The sequence below is a fragment of the Gallus gallus genome, chromosome 10, assembly GCF_016699485.2.
Source record: "Gallus gallus isolate bGalGal1 chromosome 10, bGalGal1.mat.broiler.GRCg7b, whole genome shotgun sequence".
NCBI classification, from domain to species: Eukaryota; Metazoa; Chordata; class Aves; order Galliformes; family Phasianidae; genus Gallus; species Gallus gallus.
The window spans coordinates 10,614,253-10,631,716 of record NC_052541.1 but is presented as its reverse complement, the minus strand read 5'-3'; positions in this window follow the sequence as shown (position 1 = coordinate 10,631,716).

Here is a 17,464-nt window from a genome sequence, read left to right as displayed (position 1 = left end):
TTACAGAGTGGGAAAACTTATCAAAGTTGTGAGATTCCTGCGGCATAAAAATAATTCAAATTCTGTGTTTTGAATTTGAATTAGGAAAAAGAAAAACCCCCTGGGCACCTGTTGTTTTCTGCCTTACCCTTATTAGTAATAATTGTAATGCTGCATGCTTTCTCTTTTGTGGTACTGTCATTTGTTTTCCTCGGTAAAGAGCCATTATTTGAAGCAATAAAAAATGCCAGTAATTCAATAAGCATGTGAGAATTTTCCTGAGGCAAGGTATCTCATTAGAAACCAACTTGAGAAGATGGGCATAAAGTAATAATGAGTACTTGCAGCTTTCATTTTATATTTTCCTCATAACAGCAGATACATACTCTGTCCCGTTCTGGAAAGCTAGATGAAAAGAACCTTTCAACTAAAAGCATTTCAATTTTACCTTGTTTTGACTTCTGGTGCTGCCATACTTAACTATTGTGTAATGAATTCCTCTAGTATGTGTTGAAGCCAACACACATGGCTGTGTATGGGATGAACTTGCAACTGCAGCATCCATATAGCTATCTTGGAATGATGCAATGAAAAGAAATGATCATTTAGAGCACGGTATTCAAGATCAGAATTCAATATAATTTGTTTTCAGAGCATGGCATTAGAATTCCTTTGGGTTTTTTGATGGTCTGCATTCATAATAATATGAACGGATGTTAAAGAAACTTGATCTTCCTCCAGATGTACTTGCAAAGAATTTAAGTCTAAAGGTATCTATATCTCCTTCTTTGGGATTGACCAGAGTACAGTTAATCTGTGAAACACATTGTAAAATGTGATTCTTATCAGACAGTCATGAGGTGTTTCCAAATTTGAAGTAGTAGTTGATTTCTTATTCTCAAAAATAAGCACCATATGGTTTTGTAACTAGTTCCCTGACTGGCCTCCCAGCTCATGTAGTCTCTGGCTTCCTGACAAAATTGTTGACTTTGGTCGTGCATTGGAGTGAGCTATTAGTTTTAAACAGAACCCGTAACTTGTGAAACAAAGCTTTACTAACTCATGTCTACAGTAATATGCAAATTTGATTTACTAGCATGTATAAAACAGGCATCGAATCTGTGGAGAACATGTGAAATGTTTCCAAGATAATACATGAAAGCTTTGACAACTACTTACTTTTCTTTCTCATCAGGGTGTGGTGAATGCTGGTTACACAGTCTTGCCAAGTAGAATGGCTATTCAAGCCAGTAGCATTTATTCCAATAACATCTTGAAATTATTAAAGCTATTTCTCCTGACAAAGAATATTTTCACTTTGAACAAAAGGATGATTTAGATTATGGAACTATTGATCTTGTCACTAGACGAATTTTGGTGATGAAGGTGAGTTTCAACACCAGTTAAACATTTTTTTTATAAATAATGTACTGTGGGAAAGCAGAGGTTTTCTGAGCGAGTTTCACTATTTGATGAAAACCTGTCTTTCAGTATCTACATTGGTAATGTGAACAGTTTTTCATGTGTTTCAAGCACTGACAAGGCATTAATAGGACTAAAATAGGTTTATAAAAATAATGGTAGTGTAAAATCAGTGTTGCACTTTTAACTCGTGTTTTTTAAAGAATGCATTAGTGAGAATCAGCCCATTTGCTGAGCTACTGAACTGTGCCGTAAGAACTTGCCAGCTTGTTTATGGATTCATCAGTATGTGCTGAACAAAGGTGTGTTGGAATAGCTGAGCTGCATGTGAGACTCAAAAGGATTTTGAATAGTTTAAGTACTAGATGTAGTACTTAATGGTTTGCTACTACTGTTTCTTTCAGCCGATGTCAGGAGAGGTAGAACATTGTTGCTTATAAGGACACGGGCTTTCTATTGAAGCAAGCATTTTTAAGCCTCAAAATATGAAATGGATTTCAACCCTGATATGACAACATCAGACTACATCCTGCATAGTCTCTGTAGTAGAAGTAACCTTCTACCCTTTGATGGCTTATTCTGGGGAAGAGAGAAGGAACTAGATATGCAGTTGAACTGCAAGGTGGCCTTGAAATATATGAAAACTGAGATTGCTTATATGGTGACTGTGACTTTATGTATGCAAGATATTTCTTAAGTGTCTTGTTGAGTTCTGTTTATTTTGGATATAGTAGAGAGCAAGCATTAACTTTTGTTGTCATGGTGAGTTAAGAATCCCTTTCTGCCCACAGGTAGTATTAAACTCAAGTACATTCCTGCTAAACAAACATTAATAGATTGGAATTCTTTTGACCAAGAAAATGTTTGTAAGGAGAAGCTTACAAGATCAGCTTTTAAGGAATCCTTACACTACTAAAGGACTTGGATTTTTTATTTTAATCTTGAGAGGCAGGAATGGTGGTTGTTAGGCCAAATTTGGTGCAGCAAGAACACCAAGATGGTTCTTACAACCAACTGAATTCAGTGATCAGTACTATTTTATAGACAAGGGGCTATCATCATCAGAATCACGTAAGGGTCAAATCCCATTCTATTTACTCATAAATAATCCCACTAATTTCAGAAGAATAGATGATAATCATGGTTACTTTGTCTGAAGGATCAGTCTGTCATAATACAAAGAAACACAGTGTGCTGTAGAAATCCATCTTAATGGTAGTTTTAATCTTCTACCCTACAGAAAGGTAGGGTATGATTTCCAGAGTCTTCTCCTCAAACAACATCACTTTCTATTCCCATTAGGGGAAAAAAAAAAATCAAGAATCACAACCACATTCTTATGATCTAGGAAGATATTTTCTCTATCAGAAAATATCAGGACCAGGAATAGGACCCAAGGGAATGACACAGAGCTATGTTAGGCTGGGTCTTAGGAAAAGGTTCTTCACTGAGAAGGGTGATCAGGCACCAGAACACGCTCTGTGGGGCAGCAGTCACAGCACCAAGACTGCTGGATTTCAAGAAGAATTTCTACAACTCTCAGAAATGTGGTTAGAATTTTGGGTGCTCCTTTGTGGAGCCAGGAATTGGACTCGACTCCCCCTGTGTGTTCCTCAACTCAGGATGTTCTATGGTTCTATGACCATTTCTATGTCTTTTTATAGAAAGTTCAAGGGAATTCATCCTTTGTGTTGTAGTCCACGTGGCATTTAGATGATGAGCCAGTTGAGAATAATTTTTTTTTAAAAAAAAAAGCTCCTGAAAGGTAGTATGGCTTTACATTGAAAAGTAGCAGGCTGTGGTAAGCCATGATTGCTAATATATCATGTTGTTTACCAATTGAATGAAAGGCTTAAGATTCAACTTTTTAAGATCCTTGGTGAATCGCTGTATACCTTATATTAAAAAGAAACTTCTGATGTTAATTATACATGCAACAAAGAGCCAATATGATATAGATTAGGGACCCAATCCAGGGCCAATTGAAATTAACATAGTCTGCTCTCAAAAGCTTTTGGATCAGGGCCTGTGCATACTGTATAACTCCAGATGTCATTGTCTGTGTTGAAATATATGTCTGAAATGGAAAATGAATCATATAGCAAGGTTTTGATTATGTTGAATAACATTTTCCTCATAAACAAGATTATGCTTTTCACATTTAACTACCTTTAAAAACAATGATAGAATGGGAATAAAGAGCAATACAAATGTTAGGAGGGAAGGATACAGATAGCTCACCTTTTCAAGTCTTTATGACCTTGTAGACTATTGTATGAAGTAAGTAACAGCAGAAATATCTATTAGTTCAAGGAAAACGATTTTTTTTTCCTTTAATACAAGAAGTTGCTCGTAAAGGAATAAAGAAGAGAAAGGAGACTGCTTCAGTTACGGAACAATTCCATATCTAAATGTTGTGTAGGATCCAAAGGACCTTCTGTACTGCCTCCACCTACAGTCACTGACTTGGAATGTGTCAAAGTATTCTTTAATACCCTAGTGCTGAGATCTGTTTTCTCTGATTATTGTTAGGCAATCTGTAGGCAAGTTTTAAAGTTTTTATAAAAGCTTCCTAAAATGATAATCAAACTGAAAATTAATCTTCTGTGAGCTCTAGGAGCCAGACTCTGATATTCTTTCTGCTTTAGGTTTTCTCTTGATTAGAGAGATTCACACTGGTACACTGATTTGCTCAGTGCTTACTTGGGTATCTTTTAACAAAACATTGTGCAAGTGATGACAAAATGTGTCTCCAAGTAAAATTTATTTATTAATTTATTTTTGGCTTAATGAAATGATCTAGTCTTTTCCTAAAGTGGGAAAAACATTTCCTTAAATCCCCAACACATATGATCAGAAAGACTAGTACTGGGAGCAATAATACTTTATCCCAAGGAAGCATTGTTGAACTGTTTGTGTGGTCTGCATCCTTTAATAGTGTTCAGATGCTGCGCTGTGGTCTGTACTACTAATGCGGTAAAGGTTGTGAGAAGTCACTGGGGAGTTTGACATATTTCATTTTGTTTCTTTTTTTAATGAACTTTTTTCCATATTTGCCCAAGTGGATTTATTTATTTATTTTTAAGAAACGTTATTTTGTAGTCCCCCATGCACTTGCTAGACCCTGCTGTCCCCACTTCATCCCCAGGTTGACAATGATTCTGTTATTCCGAAATTAGTCTTCTGGCAACGACAAGGTATACAAATTCTGCATGTAGAAACATGGGCAGGAAATGCCTTCTGCTGCCACGAGTGTTAGTAACACAGCTTCAGTCAAAGGAGAGCTTGGATTCTGTGCCTGCTTTTATTTTATTGTTAACAAAGAAAAGTATTTCTTCTTCTCAATGTCTTTTTTTTTTATATAGGCTTAGTAGGTATTTTAGAACTGACTTATTGCTTCTCCTAATCCTGCTTTTACTGAAATGTTGACCATATTTGTTCTTGCTTAAAACTGCTTATCACGTTACCCAAGCAGTCACACCTGCCCTCTGTTTGCCTCTTATATCAGTTAAAAATGCAACTTCTGTTAAATGTGCTAACTGCTTCTTTCTTCTCTCTTGTGCTTCCTTCTGTCAGATTTCAGTTGAATTTCATCAGGAGAGGTATATAGGAACAGAAAGAGATTAATGATTTACCCGAAGTGAGTTACAAATGAGGTAAGGAGTTGTGCCTCGGAACTTTTGTTCCAGGTACAAAGCAGTGCTGTTTTCATTTTTACTTAGATCTGTGTTCAGACGCAGGAATTTTACTGCCAACCAAAGGGTTGTGTAATGATCATTGCTTTTAAATATAGGAAAGCCGACATAAACATCAATTTCATGTTTATGCCCACTGCATCTATATTAAACGTGCATACTTCTGGGAGCAATAGGATGGCCAGATATCACGTTTAACAAAATTAATTACAACAAATCTCACTTTGTTTTAATTTGATCATATTTGCACTGAGATTATCCCTCCACAGAGGGGATTTTCAGCTGGAAACCTCTCTAGTTCTGGATAATCTGAAAGACATTATTATTATCATTAAATGATTCAGGTTGAGATATTAATGCTTTAAGCAATGAGGAATGAGGGACATGTGCAGAATCAGACCATCTAGGAAAATTCTTCACTTATATGGGCAAATATGTCATCCCTTTTTATTAGATCATGGAATATCTTATCCCTAGGGCCAGGGAGACATTATTAAAGGCTTTTTGTCTTCTACTGTCCTTATTAGAGCATATTCCTTTGTGACTTTGCTATGCTTAATTCAAGAGAAAACAGCTTTGCATTTCCAATTCCATGGTATTCAACCAGTTACAAAGTGACAACTAATTAATTTGCAGAAGTACCAATCTGTATCTATTGTAAGAACATCAGGAAAGTCACCCTGTTTACTTTTACTGGTTATTCTTAAGTCTGCCTCCAGATACATGCATTGTTCAAAACTTACTAAAACGGAGCTATTTCTTATGAGAGGCAGAACTTCATTGGCAATTGTCTTTACTAAAGGCAGAGAAGGAAGTATTTAGGGAAGAAAACAATCTGATAATAATAAGAACTGAACTGGTTTTCTTACCTGCCCTTAAGGCTTCCTATATTCTGTTAAACCATTCAGTACCAACTCTGCAAGAAGTGAGGTGTCACACTTCTTTAAAGTTGGTTCGTTCTTATTTATTAAAATCCAAAATCATCCCTGAAGAAAAATCTAATGTATGCCCTGGAACTTGTAAGAAGTTTACAAGGCAGCTGATAATAACAAAGCTTATCTCCCAAACTGTTGTTTTACATTTCTTGTATGGAATCTTCGTTATTTGTAATGGTATTATATTGACATAGTAGAACAGTTTGTAATGTATATTTTAAAAAACCTAAGTAAAATATTTCCCTCTGTGCTGTAACACACTGAAGTAACTGACCAATTCAATCTTATATGCAATAAATGCCTCAAAAAGTGAATACTGAAAACAGTAGCATATAGTTTCAATTTATATTCTACACACAAATAATGGATTTACTAATTCCTAGAGTTTTACCTGTTTAATTGTGAGGCTTGGATTAACAATTAGATGAACACTGGGTCAAAGAAATATGCTATTGTTGCTCCCTAAAGATGAAGTGTGGGGTTGCTGAAGCTCATCTATTTCCACTTGTAAAAACAAGTACTTGAGCACTTCTGAGATGTATTCTGGGAAGATTGCTGTTTCTGGGTTCCTTATGTTGCTTCTCTTCCATAGGCAAGCCACACCTATATAATCATTCAGCTATTCCATTAAATACCAAATCTTCTCAGTATGCAGCATCTACCAATTTGCTTCAACTGAAGTATTGTTAGTATCTTTAGGAGATGGTTTGCCTTTTATCACACTTAAGTCTTTGGACTTGGACATCTGAAAAGCCTGTAAGTATTTCTTGAAGATACCAGCCAGAGCATGATGTTTGGCCTTCCTGAATGTTTGAAGGGTATTGTTGAATGGCTAAAACTATCAGTTGTATGCTTTCATATATACATATATATGGTTCAAAATAGTATAGTAAATATTTCCAACTCATTCAGCAATGCAGCTTAGTCGATATATTATTTGAAATAAAGTCATCTTGTACTTTTTAACTAGCAGAAGAAAGGCTGTGTGTTCACTATATATGGTCATAGAGGAATTTCAGGATGTTTTTATAAAAAAAAAAAAATTTAAAATGCAAAATACAAAATGGAAGTTTATATTTAGCTTGACTTAAATAAACCCTTGTCTACTCATAAAGGATCTTAATAAAATAGTTCTGCATTAGTCAGTAGTCCAGAGCAGCACAAATCTACCAAAGGTATGATACCTTTCAGTTTGAAGTAATATGATAAGAATTTTTCTCTTAAGGCAGGATATGAGGAACTGAGCATGAGAACAATAAAGAAAAACATGGTAATTGAGGCATTGTAGACTAATATTAGAAAACAATACATCAATGTTTGTGTTAATTAAAAACATATTCAAATGTGTTTCAATGGATCCTGGAACTGAACTGCTGGGATGTTAATTAGTTCCATGGTTTCTATTGGTGTCATAAAAAAGTAGAAACCAGAAAATATTGAAAGAAGCAATGTGCAGAATTCTTGTAATCAGAGAAGAATATTCACTTGCATTAACAAGCAAGAAATCTTTCTTATCCTTAAATATAAAATATTAAATATTATTTCTTAGTCTTTCTGGAGCTTATTCAAGTCTTTCAGGGTCCTTATATTCCTTTTCGAAGAATAAAGCTTGAAGCATAACTATGCTGTCTGTTCACCTGTTTATAAGTTTTTGTTTTTTGTTTTGGATGATGTATTTCAGCTCAGATGTGTGCTGCCAGGGTCATCCGGCCACAGAGCTTCTGCTCTGGACTTGGAAGTTGCCTTTGGTGCTTCTGGTATTGCTGCAGGGTCAGGTGCAAGCAACAGCAGGAGCACTGAAACCCTCACCACAAGTGCTTGCACAGGTATCTATAGCAGTAAACTGTTTCAGCTGATGTGAACTTGAATTTAAAGGAAAATAAATATTTGAAAAGCTCAGCTTTAATGCTGATTCTCTGAGGAGGATTCTGTATCTCATGCTGTGAGGGCCAGAGAAAAGGGAAAGGCGCTACTTTTTTTTTGCCACTTTGTACCTTAAAATTGTGGCACTATTCTGATGCTTCTGGAGGCGTTTTGCATGCTTGATTCCCTGTAGGGAACATGTGTTTGGAAACTCAGATGGATGCATCCACAAAACTCTGCCCTACATAAAAAGCGGTTGCTTCAAAAGCACAGTTCTGGCTTACTTTCTTACAAATTGTCATCCTAAAATGTTCTTGCAATGCATTTTTGGAAAATACTTAATTAGGTTAAAATTTCCTATAACTATTATATTTCTATTTCATTGTAGGAAAGGAAAACAACATTAAAAAGTAAACAGTCCTTTCTTGCTCAACAGTCTGTTTACACTTTGAGTATGAAACACGATGTAATGTTTTATCTTGGATCTAAAACATTTCATTTTGCAGGTCTTACCATTGCGAAACAAATTTAAATGTCTGATCTTTCTCAGACTGTAGCTACATTTCAGCCTGGTTGGTCTGTCAGTGGGTCTTACATGCACTGTTGAGTATGTGATTGCAGATCCCACACCTTGATGTTCACCTTTCAGCTAGTGTTCTCAACATCTGGGCACTATGTTGGTGTGTATGTTTCAGTGCTCGTGTAGTAACTGACAAAAAACTGTTAGGTACTCTGTTCTATGAAACTGTGAATGAAGTTCCTTAGATTAACACTCTCCACTCCCCTGGAAAACAAGGAGGAGAACAAGAGTGATTTTGAGTTTAGCATTGATTGGGAAATACATTGATATTGGTCTTAAGGATTTCTTTTGCTGGATTTGTGACAGAATTTGAGACTCCATAGCGAGGTTGTGGAGTCTCCCTTCCTGGGTATCTTCAAAAACTGCCTGAACATGGTTCTGGGCAGCCTGCTCCAGGTGCCCCTGTTTAAGCAGATGAGTTGGACCATATAACTTCCAGATGTCCCTTTCAAACTTAACTGTTCTGTGATTCCATGAATTGTGGAGTATGGCAGGGACTGAAGCACTTCCATTTCTGAGAACTTCTTAAAAAAAAAAATTAAACCACCCTACATTTGTCTGTTATCTGCAATATATGTTTTTCTTCCAGCTAAGCTAATTTCCATGGAGACCAGTATCTTTAGTATTTTTATTCTGTATCAGTAGCTTGTGTTATTTTCCAGTGCTTTGACATTAAAAATACATCAGTGCTAAACTCAATACAGCAGCCAAACTTGCTTCCACGTTTGTTGAACTTGACACTGCTTCTACCTGGGCACCACAGGTTTGAGATGCTGGCTTCCTGATAGAATCAATGGCTGGTATGGTAATTTATTTGTTTGATCCAAGCTATGCTGCTGGATTACTGTGCAGACTTGGTGATAAAACATTATACTCAGTTATGGTAATAGGAACAAGAGGGCAATTCTTGAGCCTCTTCACTTGCAAGATAAAAGTAACGTAAGATTTTTCGCACACATATCCAGCACTTGCTGAATGCTAGCCATAAAGTAATATCGTGCATTAACTGAAAAAATTGGCATAAATTATGAAGAATCAACAAAGCACTCTGCAGAATGTTTATCCAGCCCTATAGAAATTCTCTAACAAGTCTGCAAAGCTTTGCAGGATCCTGCAAACCACACTTCAGAGATCCAAAACTTTTTAGCCAGCAGCACTGTTGTAAAATAAGCTGTGGATGTTTGACTAGTCAGATGTATATGCATTCCTAGCCATTGCTGTAACTATGGGCCAGTTTAAGAAAGAAATAAGAGAGTTTAGGTTTTATCCTGCAAAGTAACAAATGATTTCAGCTTCCATCATGTCTGCATAATCTTTCAGCAAAAAATTCTAAAGGCTTCTAGAGCAAGCTCAAAACATGTGAATAGTGATAATGGTTAACCAATTTCTGACAGCTATAAGCACCTTGATTGGTTCCTCTGGAGGGAGCTCCTGTCACGCAACGTGCGTGGAAAGGAAGTACTATGAGTTTAGACCCTTAGTTTATGAGAGTCTAGAGTATAGACTTTGAAGACTTGAAAGTAAGATGCTTCTCGAGACTGGATGGCTGGTGTACAGGGTGTAGAGCTGTGCAGAGCTGTCTAGCCAACATAAGGATTGCAAGCTGTACATGTGTACTAGAGCAGCACTTGAACTTTTTTACCCTGTTTTTTAGTAACTCCTTTACATACAGCTTATGCACTTGTACATGGCTCTTCACTGTACTGTGTAAACTTGCAAACGTTTCCTGCTGGTTACAGGCATGGTGGAATGGGCATTGACTCATTTTCACATGTGGGCATAGAGATTAAACTACTGCCTGTGAGAGCTGTCAGATCATAGTGGAGGTCTCTCTGGTACCACGAGCTTGCGTATGTAGCTTTGCAGGAGTTGTAGCCATTCTGCATGTAAGCTGTTCCTAGTGCACTTTAAAAACAACTGGAAGAAGTAACAGCTCTGTGATTTACTGGTAAAACCAACAATATACTTTAATATTAATTGAATAATAATAAAAAAGTGAATGGCCTTTACTTAAGGTCTCACCCAGCAACCACCCTTGAGGAAATGAGAAATGCGCTGTTTCATAACAAGCGAGAAGGGAGATGTTATTTAAACAAGGAACATCTTTGTTTTGCTAGGGAAAAGTATTAAGGTAGTTTTGGGAGGAAGATTTTTTTTTTTAATGGAAGAAAAACAGGATTTTCTCAAAAGCTTCAAAATGTGTGATTTTTATGCCAAGTGAGATGCTCAAGCTTTGCAAAAAAAATAAATGCAATACTGAACTGTTCAACCATCGCTGTACTGGCTTCACAGCTTGTTAAAGAAAAGTTTAATGAGCTGAAGAATAATACAGCCAACCTTCCTAAACAAACTACATGAAATCTATTTATTTTGGTTTTCTTTTAGTGGAATCAAAACTATTGTGTTTGACCCATGTGCTCATTTAATATATTCACATTTAGGGCATGTCTTTGCCAAATGTCTTTTGGGGAAGGGATATGACCCAGCACCTGCTGCAGGAAGTAAACCTATGGAAATTGTTGGAACTTCAACTTGAACAAGCTCTGTCTTTGCACATCTCATATCTATAGGACGGCATAGCTGGTGAGTTGAAATGTCAGTTAATCATTCTTCCTTCACTGTAAAAAGCTGCAAAACGTTATAGTACTTTGTGGACTTCAGTGAACAAAAGTCTATGGTTCCACGTATGTAGGAGAAAATCCTTTAATAAAACAGTTTTTATGCACTGGATTTTCTGAAACTGTTGAGCATTTGCAATGTAGCCAGTAGATCTGTTTTATGCCTCAGCTGGAACCTGAGTTGAGACCTAGGCCTTTTCTCCTTGAAGTTACAGGAGGTAAAATCTTGGTATGTACCTACATTTATAACTGAGCAAATTTCTCCAGCTGACCCAAGAATATAGTTGGCTTCTTTCAGATGCAGCTGCATGCAGCGCTTAGCCAAACGGATGGGTCATCATGACAAGGGGCCTCTGAAAGGAGAGGAGATGATAGGGAGAAAATAGAAGAGAACTGCCAAAGTGCCTCCTTCAGCAAAGCAGGATGCTGTAGAGTGTTAAGTGCTGCTGTTTTTGAATAGCCGCATTAAAAAGTCCAACAGAAAACACTCAAGTACGAGGAATGTTATTAGTCAAGATGTTTATATACTCGTCTCCCAAAGATTAAAGAAATTATTTTTAAAAGGCTAAGGATTTATGTGCAATAAAATAGTGAATTCTAAGTAGAACACTGCAGTGTTAACCATGGGGGGAAAAAAAACAGAAACAACAAAAATAATCCAACAGCAAAAAAGCAGTGTTCAGGGCGCTAATGATTTGTGGTTTTAATCTTCACTTAGTTGTTTGTTTTGGACTTCATTTATTTATTTATGTTGCTGCATAAATCCTGAGTTTGTAAAGATGGCTGATCTCTCTAAATATATTTCATGATGCACAAGTAAGGAAGGCCATTTCTCTGGAGATGCATGTGATCTATATCATCAGGAAGAAAGACAAAATGGCTCTGAGGCTGCTGACTACTAAAGCAGAGGTTCCAGAGTACCTCTGAGTCACCTTGTGCAAGTCATATTTATTTCATGTAAGAACTCTTCAGTACTTTAGTTGTCTTAGGGCTGCTCTTCTTCACTGCACCCAGCTTAGAGGGTGAGATTGAAACTCATAAATGCTTTTGGTCCAAGCTAAATTAGAGATGATAGTTCATAAAAGAGGATTTATAAGCTAAATATAGTAAAACTTAGTACAATGGTATCTCTGAGACAGTAAATACAAGAGTTCAAAGTCAATTTTTTTCCAGCAGTTTTAAGTTTTCTAACTCACTGTCCATCCTATAAACCCAGTTTGGAAAGGCAAGATGATGCATCTATATTTCATCAAGTTTTCTAAAATAGATGCAGCTTCACTGCTGTAAACGAAGCTAATTTGCTTGTGTACTTGTATCCAATACTGTGAGTTTGCTGTTGTATTTGCCTGCATTTTAGAATCTCTTCGAAGCACCAGGGAAAACAGACATTTGTGTTTAAGATTGCTTTTATCAGCCCCCAGTTTCTCAAAGCAGACCTATGGCTGTCTTATAACTGAATGCTGTTCTCCATGTACTGGTACACTAAATTCCTTTGGCTCATGTCTCTCAGTCACTTGGAGGGCTCTTGCAGAAGGTATAAAAGTGGTGTGGCCAGAATATCCTTGCTCTCTCTAATTGCCAGGCTCTTGGGAGCCATAGCCAGCCATGTGTGGAGGTAATGAATGAAATGTGGTTCTACAGAGAAACTGATACAGTCCAGTATCTGTAACTGTTTCAGTTCTCTTAAAATAAAGCCAGCAAAAGTAAACAAGCAACACTAAGCAAAAAAAGAAGAAAAAAACCTACTATCATGGATGCAGTATACATTTCGAGTTTTGAATTTAACTACCTCTTTGCAATTTAGTTTGCTCATGTGCCCTCTCTCATCTGAACTGTGTTTTACTTCAGTTGCTAAGTCAGTGGAATAGCTGTGTTACTGGAGTGCCATGTGGTGCTTCTGGGGAAATGAGCGGCTGCTTTTGTGTAATCGTGATGGTTTAGGTGGGCTTTTGGACAGGCAAGGTCAAATATGCTGCTGTTGACAAGACAAAAACCCTTACTGAAGAAGGAGAATAAAGCTGCTTCATTAAACACAGAAAACAAAGTGAAAATATCAAATCATTTTTCAGAGTTGTTTTCTCCCTGTTGTTACTGATGCAGTAACAATAAGGACACTTACTTGAGCAGAAAGGTAGAGAAATAAGAATGAGGATAAGGTAAAGAAAGTTTTTAAAATGTTTCAGCTCTTTTCTCTCTCTCTCTCCTTGTAAGAATATCTGTTAGGGGTTGTTCAAGATGTACTTTTAATAGTGTTTAATTCTCTTTGGTATACAAATATACTTCTACATTTGTAGGTTTTTATAAGCTGGAGATTAAATTTGTTAAATGAACAAGCAATGAGATGCTAGGACTGGACCGTATTTGCCTAGATGTTCTACCTGTACTCAAATATGAAATTGCTGAACTGTTACTGGTGATGTGACCTGGTGGTTGAAAAGGTTTAGAAGAATGGGAACTAGAATGTGATGCTGATTTAATAAGGACTCTAGGAGAATGAGCAGAACTACAGACCATGCAGTTTGACTTTACTGGGAAAATGTGTAGAACTATTTAAAAAATAAGTAAAAGGAATTGGCAGGCGCATGGGTAAGTATGTTTGGCAGAGAATCACTGCTGCTTTTGCAAATGTCAGTTTTCAAAAACTCAGTAGGAGCTTTTGATGGATTCAATGAGCATGATAATAAGGGTAATCTAGTTGATATTACTGGCACTGTTGTGCCTTCAAACTAAGCCCCATTTCTTTATTAGAGTTAATATAGAAATATGCTAGCTATACACGAGAACTGTGGCTAGAAGTTTGGGGAATTACTAACAAATTTTAGAGCTCTGTTCTACCACTTGAACCCAAACTGTGGAATCTCTTGGATTACTGAAAATGTTGATTCCTGGACCTACAATGAATTGTGTGTGAATTCAGTGCTTGTCACGTGCAGAGCCATGGAACTGAGGAACTAAACAAAACAGAGATTGTAGATTTGGAGCAAGAGTGAGTATTGAAATAAACTACGTGTTATAACATAATGGATGTTCTCCTCAGATTCCACATATGTGCTCTATTTAGCCTCACAAGGGCCTTGTCTTAGACTGCCTCTTAAATCTTAAAGAGTATTTATTTTCGTACCTTACATAGGGAAGGTACAAAAGATTTTAGTGTTAGCGTATGTAACTGCCACGATGCAATCCTAGATTGGAGTATCAACACATGGACCTAATTTTTTTTTTTTAGATGAAACAACAAACTGCCATAATTTATCGTGTGCTTGATTAATGTACTTCAGTGTTGTCTTGATAACCTGAAACAGTGGCTTTTCTTTCATAAGTGGTTCATTTTTAATGTACTTATTTTTGTCTCAGATGCATATCTGGCTCTGTTCATAGGTGTAAGTGGCCCAGTGAACTCAGCAGCACTGGAAGATCCCAATTCTCTTACTGCTGTTGTGCCACGATGAGAACTCTGGAAAGAGAAAAGGCTGCTAGAAAACAGTGGCAGAACTCATACAGCATTAGTTAAAGGATCTTTCTTGCTCACAAGAAAAGTGCCAACATGTAGAATGGTAAACAAGAGATGTCTTTTCTGAATTGACACCTCATATGCAAGATGAATATACATAAGCACAAGTTTAACTGAAAATGTCCATTCTCTATGTAGAGAAAGCAGAATACTTGTGGGGTCCTCGGAAAAGAAATCCCATCCATTTCCATAGGACCATCCATAGACTGGAGAGAGATAGTATTGTGTATTGCCTGCCTTCCTTGAATCTACCATGTTAAGCCTTCATGGACTTGAAAAGATTCAAGATTATCTTATTTCTTACTCTAATGTATTTTTTCAATGCATTGTCTTTTTATAACGAGCAAAGTCACTATTAGGCTGCGCCTATGTTAGGCATTATTGTGCATTTAAGAATTCAGCAATATAGTTTTACTGTCAAATACCCTGGCAGCTGCTCCAGTCATTAAGTTTGAACCAGTTCCCCAGATAGAATAAGCCATATTCAAGGAAAAGAGGAAACTTTTGGCAATGCAAAGATTTCTATTCTATGTTTTTTTTGCCAATGCAATTTTGACTTGAGATACAATATTTTTGTTTGCAAGCATTTTTGTACTCTTAACTGACATAGATATGCTAACTGAAGCCAACAACTGTAAATAGACTTTTATAAGATTGAGAGGAAGTATCGCAATACTTCTGCTTGAATATGTAGACTGAGGTGCTTTACATGAAGTTTCTGAAAATTGAAGCTTGCTTCTCTGCTGTAAATAATAATAATAGACCACAGCACTGCTTTTGTCCGAAAGTCTGTAAACAGAAAAAGCTAGAATGTTTCAGTTGCACTGCGATCACTGGAAAACATAGCTTCAGGTCAGCCAGGATTCATGCTGTGTTTGGCAAATAATTTAGTCACAAAAATGAAGCTTAAAATATTTTTTATGTTTTTGAAATACAGTCTTTTTATTTAGCATTAGCAACATTTGAAATGAAGTCTGTAGTTTCAGCTTGAGAAAACTTCAGCTGTAACTCAGAGTAGTATTCCTCTGCAGAAAAGATGCTGCACAGTGAGACAAAGACTTCCATTTTCAGTGAGGTGAAAATACAAAGTCGGTTTGCGCTGGAGAAGCAGTTTCCACCTCTTGCTGTGAGGCTTAAGGAATATTCCATTTTTTTCCTCCGGCAGGTAGTGGTGAAGAAACCACACGGCCATGGGTGTTTTTAAAGGTGAATGTGTTACTTTCAAAATTCTACAGCATCCAATTTATCTTCAGAAGCTGTTAACCATGGCAGTAATATGTGATCCTTCACAACAAGAGAACAGGAAGAAGGCTGTATTTTCTTCACAAGCAACACTTTGAATGTGGGTATTATGAAGTGTCACCAACCAAAATCAGTATTCATTTTTAAGTATTGGGATTAAACTGAAATACAGCCTCTTAAAAGAAGGGATAGCCGTTTAGAGATTATGTTGGCGGTCATTCAGTACCTTAATGTTAACCTTCTATTCTGGTATCAGTAGGTTAGCATCTTAGTGGCATGCAGTCTTTTCATTCTTGCAGGAAAGCTTCCCTGTCTTTACCTTGCCGTGTTCACCATTTTGCTGCAAAACAATCTGTACGATCTCTGCCGGCACACAGCCCTTTCAGACACAGAAGTCAATGGTACCTGAGAGTGATGGAAAATTTATCAGAGGTAGGTGGACTGGATTTTCGCATCAACTTCTGTTTTATATAAGTATGTTAAGATCTTCATTTGCTAAGAGACATAATTTTTGAAGCAAACCATTGAGACAAAAAAAAAAACAGAGTGAAAATACTGAAACTCAATGTAAAAGGAGAGTACAAATGGATTATTATACATCTGGGGCTGCAGAAGCCAAAGTGAAACTTAAAAACCAGAGAGACTTGAGCTGAAAAAAAAATTGCCAGAAGCAGTGGCAAAGAGCTTAAATCAGGTAGGATTACAAGTACCTTGGAAGGTTTCTGCTGTAGATTCAAAGTTGTCATCTCTTTTCAATCTCAATATATCTTTACCCCATCCACTGACATGACCTTTTATTCAACCTAAGCTTGGATGACTTCGTGCTACCTTCCAGGAAAGGAACTGTTTTTTGCAGCTCCTTCTTACTCATTTTGAGAAAAGGATTAAATCTTTCCTCTGACCAAGCATACAGGCATGCTAAAGTGAAGCCACTTCACACTCCTGGCCAAACAAAGAACAATAATACCCACAATAAGCAAAAGCAGATGGCTTCAGTGGCAGGAAATGAATGAGCCAGACTGCAGGTAAAATGGCTTTCTGAACACATCTCAGAGGTTTGTAATGACAGGTTCTTTGTTATCTGGGGCCTCCCCACAGGAGGCCAGATGTCTTCTGTTGTGAAGGGAGATAGATAGAGATGCTCTTCCTTTTCCTCCCCCTTTAACTTATGGCTGTTTAAGTTACTGCTAATGGAAGTAGAAGCCTGTTTTTTTCCCCCTTGCTCTCTGATGTTTTTGGAAAGAGAAGAGATAGTTAGTGAAGGGGTATTCTGATATGAAAGGAAAGGCCCAGAACTGGCCTTTACCTCCCAGTGACCCTCATTTTAAAGAACAGGGAGGTCAGAGCTGCTAATTGCACATGAAAGGATTAACTACTTGATTGCTTTCATTTGGTGGGAAAAAAACTATTCATTAATCTAAAAGTTGAAAAAACGTATCAGAGGTATCAAGACATTTTCAGTGTGAGGTTGATGACCTAAATGGTTTGGCTTATACCAGTTTTGAAATTAAATAGAGGATTAAAATCTTTTTGTAGAGGGGAGAGCAGGAGATGGGGAAGTACATCTGGTGCTCAGAACAAAATTGCAGCAGAGTGATAATAACCTCCTTTTTCTGCCC